Source organism: Anguilla rostrata, chromosome 1 (genome assembly GCF_018555375.3).
Source record: "Anguilla rostrata isolate EN2019 chromosome 1, ASM1855537v3, whole genome shotgun sequence".
NCBI lineage: Eukaryota > Metazoa > Chordata > Actinopteri > Anguilliformes > Anguillidae > Anguilla > Anguilla rostrata.
Genome location: NC_057933.1, coordinates 9,171,486 through 9,177,866, shown reverse-complemented (window position 1 = coordinate 9,177,866; position 6,381 = coordinate 9,171,486).

The window sequence follows — 6,381 nt, the reverse complement described above, 5'->3', positions numbered from 1 at the left end:
CACCCTGCAGTATATACAGCTGGTCTGATATCAGACTTGTGATTGATGGGTGGGGTGATGATGTCCTTACTGCTTCCATGACTAACTGATGCCGTCTAGCAATAGGTTCTGGGCCAAATGTCAAGAGGAAATGACATTTTGGCTTCATCATGTCTAGCTGACCACGGTCGCTTAGCATAGGTTAGGTCAGAGTAATGTACACTGTGTCAACTGGACTTAATGTGTTCAGGGCTATGAATAACTGTACAACATGAGTATTGTACCTTATCGGACCTGTGTTTTGTAGTAGTTATAATGACCTTTGGTATGCACTTATTCTACGTCGCTCTGAATAAAAGCGTCTGCCGAATTAATGTAATGTAATGGTCGCTTGCAGAGAAAACGCAAACTCGCGCGTGATTCCGTGTGAAGCGCAGGTTACAAAGGCCAAACGTCCTTTAAGTTTCGTTAAGTCATGCAAGGAAAGTGGATGGACCAGTACATCCGTTCTGTCCCTAGTACACTTTGCCCCTCTATCTCTTCCAGGCAGCGTTAACCAGAGTGTGAACGGGCAGTGCTGCGGTTGCTTATCTACAGGAAATGAACACTCGTTTGAACGCCTCTCTTCCCCCCGCTCCTGCTCTGAGGGAATTTTTACGCTGCCTCGTTTTAGTCTGTACTTGTTATTTTGGTGTCTGAGACATCGTAGCCAACGCATTCCCGAGATTAACTTTGTTAATAATTTCCTTAGCCCGTGTAATTGACAGTTACGGCGGCAGCTGCGTACGTGTCACTTTAAAAATAGGCGCACTCATAAAAAAAAATGCTTTCGGAGGGACAAAATTAATAACTTGGAGTTAAACGTTCCCATTAATCTTCCCGTTATCCCATACGAGGAATAAATCCAAAATGGGAGCACAACAGCATTAAAATATGCTATAATGCAGAAAGAATGTGCTGAAGGAGTTCCAGCATCTTATCTAAAACTAATAATTTCATGATCTTGGCCCTGATTTTCACCAGAGCTTCTTGCCTCGCATTCAGACAACCGCAGTGACTGTCCTGTGGAGTCATGGAGATGCGTTGATAACAAAGGATTGTGGGTAATAAGGCCAGACATTATTATTGCATCACTCAACAAGTTAATTTTGCCATCTGTAATGTCTGTTATTTCCTTTTTTTTTTTATTGGGCAGATGCTATTAACCAGAGTGACTTACAATATCATGTAAAAAAAGGGGGAGAAAAAAAAAAAAGTAATGTTAGTTCCAGATGCCACACTTGTGAATAGCATCTAGTGAGAAGCGAGTGGGGGTTGATTTCTGGCTTTCCAAAACAGGCAAAAACATGGAAAAAAGATCAGTGTTCTGCGCAGTACATGTGTGTCAGAACACAAATGCACCCTTGGATGATGAAACATTACCTCCTCTGTCTCAGTTCATTTTCTATTACATAAATCCTCTTTTGGGGCAGGTAAGATTTTAACTGAAAACTCTACCCACAGTGCAAATGGAAATTTAGCCCAAAACATTTTAACAATGCTGCTTACCTGTGGGCTCAGTGGAAAAACTACAAGCACCATATAGTTTGTTTGTTTTGTGATCATGTGACCTAACGAGATGTAATGTCTTATCACGGCTGCAAATTGTTCCCTCTGACACATTTTTGCCAGAAACTGGGACTGTCTTTTCTTTATTTAGTTAAGTGTGTCTCGATCCCTGCTGGCAGATTATTAATTAGTAGTTATGATTACTTTTATATGTGTGTTTGGCATCTTGTGCGTGTAGTTCCTTCTGCGAGTTCCACTTTATCTTCTCCTGGCTCAGGGTCATTGATTGACAGGTATGCCATCTAGACTACAGTACTGTATTTTCATACGTGTTGCGCACATACCTTGTACATGCTGCCATTTCTGGGAGTGGCCTATTGATTACTCCCTTCCTTGGATTAAAGTGTGACACATTCTGAGATTAATCACTGCCAGGTCAATGCACATTACCAATGCATTTAGAGGTAATCTTTAATCTCTTTCTTAACATCTTAAAAGTTTTCCCGATGTCTGATGAAAATATAAATAGGTGCCAAATTGTGTGGGGAGGTTTTAGCTGAGCCAAAGTTAAAATATGCACATGTATTTACTAAACCCCCTAACCTGCTCAATGCAGTTCCTCAGCAATCGATCTAATTTAAACTCCAGAATGAAAATGAATTCAGTTTTTTAAAAAGGGAACTCTGCAGGTTACAGAAGTCTCTAATGGGAATTGAAAGAGGATCAATGACTGTTTCATACAGATGTGCATAAAGGATTTACACATAGCCTCTTCTGTTTTCTCTTTGGTACATTTTCCCAAACTCGCTATTTTGTTCCTGTGACTGTATTGCTTAAATTGTATATATACAATAGTTATATTGTAACTTCCTGCAGTCGGCTGTTTACTCAACTGTTTATCGTCTGTGTTTTATTCCGCAGGACATTTTCATTTTTGTATGTAAAAAGTGGATATGATGTGTGTGTGGCCCTGCAGGTGCAAGTTTGTTGTTTGACTGTGATATAGAGACAGGCCCCTGGCAAGCACTGGTGTCTCCAAGTTAAACAAACTCATTTCCAAAAGGCTCCGCAAAGCGAAAAACACATTTATTGCACCACTAACTTTCTTTGAATGCGCAGATTTTTGTTTCAGGTTGTTTTTGTTGATTTCACTTTTACAGACTAGATTTGAGAGAAGTGTTACTGCAACATTTAAGATGGGTGACGGGCCTCAAAGCATATTTCCCATCATAAGGTTCTTACCACTTCTGCTTCAGGCTCCAGGCTCACTGAAGTGAAAAAGTAAGCAAATAAAAAATTTAGAACTGCATGGACAGCAGCTCAGTGATAGAACTGGCTCTACTCACAAAAGACACTGTCCCCACTAGTCCAGTTTATAACCCTGTGGTGATGTAATCCAATGTACTGTGAGCCTGGCCAGGCTGACACCATGGTGTGAGTCTGCCCCATTTCCAGAGCTATAGCTTGCTGATACCCCTGGTGAGTGGTTGCTTCTATACTCACAAATCATGAGCTTATTCAGGTGAGACAGGTTGGGGAAGCAATTCAAACCAGCTCAACCACTGACCTGTAGTCCCACAGGGCTGTGGCGGCTGTCAGCACTTAAACGATCTGTTTACATCACTGACTGGCTGAAGCAGGGGTGTCCAGTCTTATCCGAAAAGGGCCAGTGTGGGTGCAGATTTTTGTTATGGCCCAGCACTACGACACCTGATTCAAGTAATTAAGAAAATCGTGGTCTTCTATCAAGACCTTGATACATAGAATTAGGTGTCTTGGTGCTGGACGAAAGCAAAAATTTGCACCCACACTGGCTGTTTTTGGATAAAATTGGACACCCCTGGGCTACAGTGTCTGCATACCTTGTTTCCAAGGCCTTTATTGACCTGCTGATTGAAAGGAAACTACAAAAACCTACAAGCACCAGGTGATGATGGGACTTTGCTCTTTGCAAATGAGAACCCTCTCCTCACACCACACGGTCGCCTCAACTCAACAGCCTTTTCACGAACGTATATTGTGTGTACAGTAACACATCTGCACTTTAAAGGCTGTTTAAATCGAGTATCAAGATGTCATGCTGGTCCTGGCTCAACTGCATTTCCAGCTGGGGAAATAATGTACAGTATCATGACTGAATTGATTTATTGATGGTGAATTCTGGAATTTTGTCACAGGAAATCAAAATGGCCGGCTGCAAGTATTACTACACAAAGCCTGTTGGCAGCAAATTTGTTGTGGAGAATCAACTCACCAGGAGTACATAGTACTCTGCTTAGAGTACATTTTTCAATGTGGAGTTGAATTGGCACTGAACATTTTAATGTGTTGCCATAAACCTTACTGGGAAGTGTATATTTGTAATGGTCCTTGTCTTTTGAACCTCTGTTGGGACTCACAGTTACTCTTGCATAAGGACACTTGCCCTGATGCCACAGTTATTTCTTTCCTCCAGGTAATGAATTACAGTATTTTTGTTATTGACTGTATTCCTAATTATTACCTTTGGGGTCTGGACTTGCTTACGCACAGTTTTGAAACTTGCAGTTTAAAGTATTTTACTTATTATCCTACATATGTACGATTATAAATCACACTGAAGACAAATCGTACTTATTACCCTAAATCAGTGGTCTCCAACCCTGGTCCTGGAGAGCTACAGGGTCTGCTGGTTTTTGTTTTCACCTTAAAATCAGCACCCAATAGAGGCCCAAGATACCAGGTGAGTTGAGTTAACTGTGTAATCAAATGCTCTAACTGATTCATGAAGTGCAGAGTCACTATGAAAACCAGCAGACCCTGTAGCTTTCCAGCACCAGGGTTGGAGACCACTGCCCTGAATACCTGGATCCACATTTGTGCTGAATTCTAATCCTTTAAAACTATAAACTTGCCTTATTTTTCAACAGACTATCCAGTGATATGATAAATGCAATAATAAGTGGCATAGGGTTTAATTTAGGCTTACTGCTCCTGAGAGAAAATAAACGAATGCTAACTGTGTTTTAATGAAAATGTCTTCAAAAACTTTAATTGTTACACTTAGTGAAGAACAGATATTCTTTTGAGAACTGTCTGACAACTTTTCATTCACATTCAAATTTGTCCCTCAGTGCAGTCGCCTTGCAAAAAAAGGAAAAGAAATCCAGCGTCTTTACACAGGGATCCCTCAGTGAGCTGGCAGCTTCTGCACATAATCTGTGACATCACTTTCCCAAACGCTCACCCCTTTGGAAGTTTGTCCATATAAGGAAGAGAGCTCTAGTTTCACCTTTCAGCTGGTCTGTCGGGGCAGGGGCTGCCTCGCGTGTCCCTCCTCCAGCGAGCCCCAGACTCACCACCGATCTTCACAGATCTTTGGGCTTTACCTTACAAGGCAGAGAGACCTGGCCCACTGCACGCGCTGTTTACGTGACAGCGCGTCTTCCAACGGCCCGTCGCCTCTGCTTGTATAGCTTACATCAGCCCACTTCGGAATGTAAATTCAGTGAGGAGAGAGAGAGGCAAGTAGACCGAAAGCATTCGAGTAATTTCTAACGTTTGCGATGAATGGAGCCGCATAGTTTAGCTTTGGGAGGGGGGAAATACCGACCGGATGTAGCTTATATATCAGGGTTTAAGTAAAAACAGAAAAACTGAAAAGTACTTACTGGATGACACACCCTCCTAATACTAAGTGATCATATACCGATATGCCATAATTTTCAGACAAATAGCTACTCTAACATAATCCATTCTGTTATGAACCTGCCTGCACAGTTACAAAAATGCACACAGGGAATACATTGCGCACGACACGAAATAATAAAATAAAAACCTGCACATGAACAGGGATCTGCGACTGGAGTCTCTGCAGTGATAACCAATGATACACGAAGAGGGGAATAAAAACTATTTCAGATACAAGCGTTGCTAGGATACCAGTCTGGAGCTATAAAGATAAAATAATATACGAGCAAAAATAGATTTGTTTAAGCAGACAGGAGCAAATACACAGGTGTTGTTGAATTCAAGTTTACAAATTAAAGTAATTAGCTTTTAAAAATTTGCAATATGATGAATGTGACAACCCTTTTCAAAGATGATTTTGTAAGTAGCCTACAGCCGCATAATAAATAGCTAGTGATCGATTACTTGCAGGTGAAATATGTAAATATAATGTTACAATACATTTCGTAAATGCTGGATTCTTGCGACCCCATACAACGATAAAACCCCTGGGGTCTACTTGAAGAGTATAGGCAGTAGAACTACTGTTCGACAGTGGGGATATAGCCGGTAGACTAGTCGCAGCCAGTGTAAGGTATGGTGAGGCTGTTGTGAAGTAGACTACAACGAAATTGCCAGGCAGAACCGTATCACCCATTTAAATAATTCCCTTTAAATAATTATTTTATTCGTAGTTTATTCCTATAACACTTAATTCCGTTCCTTCGACACAAGCACCGCTGCTTTACTAGTCTCTTCTTCACTCGGTTTTTATGATGTTACAAAAGGTAGTTCATATGGAGGACTGCATGTTTTACACTCGTCACAGCTGGCTAGCGGCGACCAAGTCGAATGTAAACAATAGGTGCTGCCAAAATGCCAAAGCTTAGAAAGAGGAAAGGGTGTGGCATCCAGATGGAAAAGGTAGCCGACTACCTGGAGATAGGTTGACGTGCTGTCCGGCTAATAATACACTTGCAGGTCACAGCTTGGTCGTTGCACCTATTCGTATGGAATTCAATATTTTCATGTCGTGCTTGCTGAGAACCGATAATCGACCAACATAATTAAACCAACAAGCAGAGGGATGGGTCACAACCCATCCAAACCAAGCGATCGAGCGCATTAAATCAGTCAACCTATATT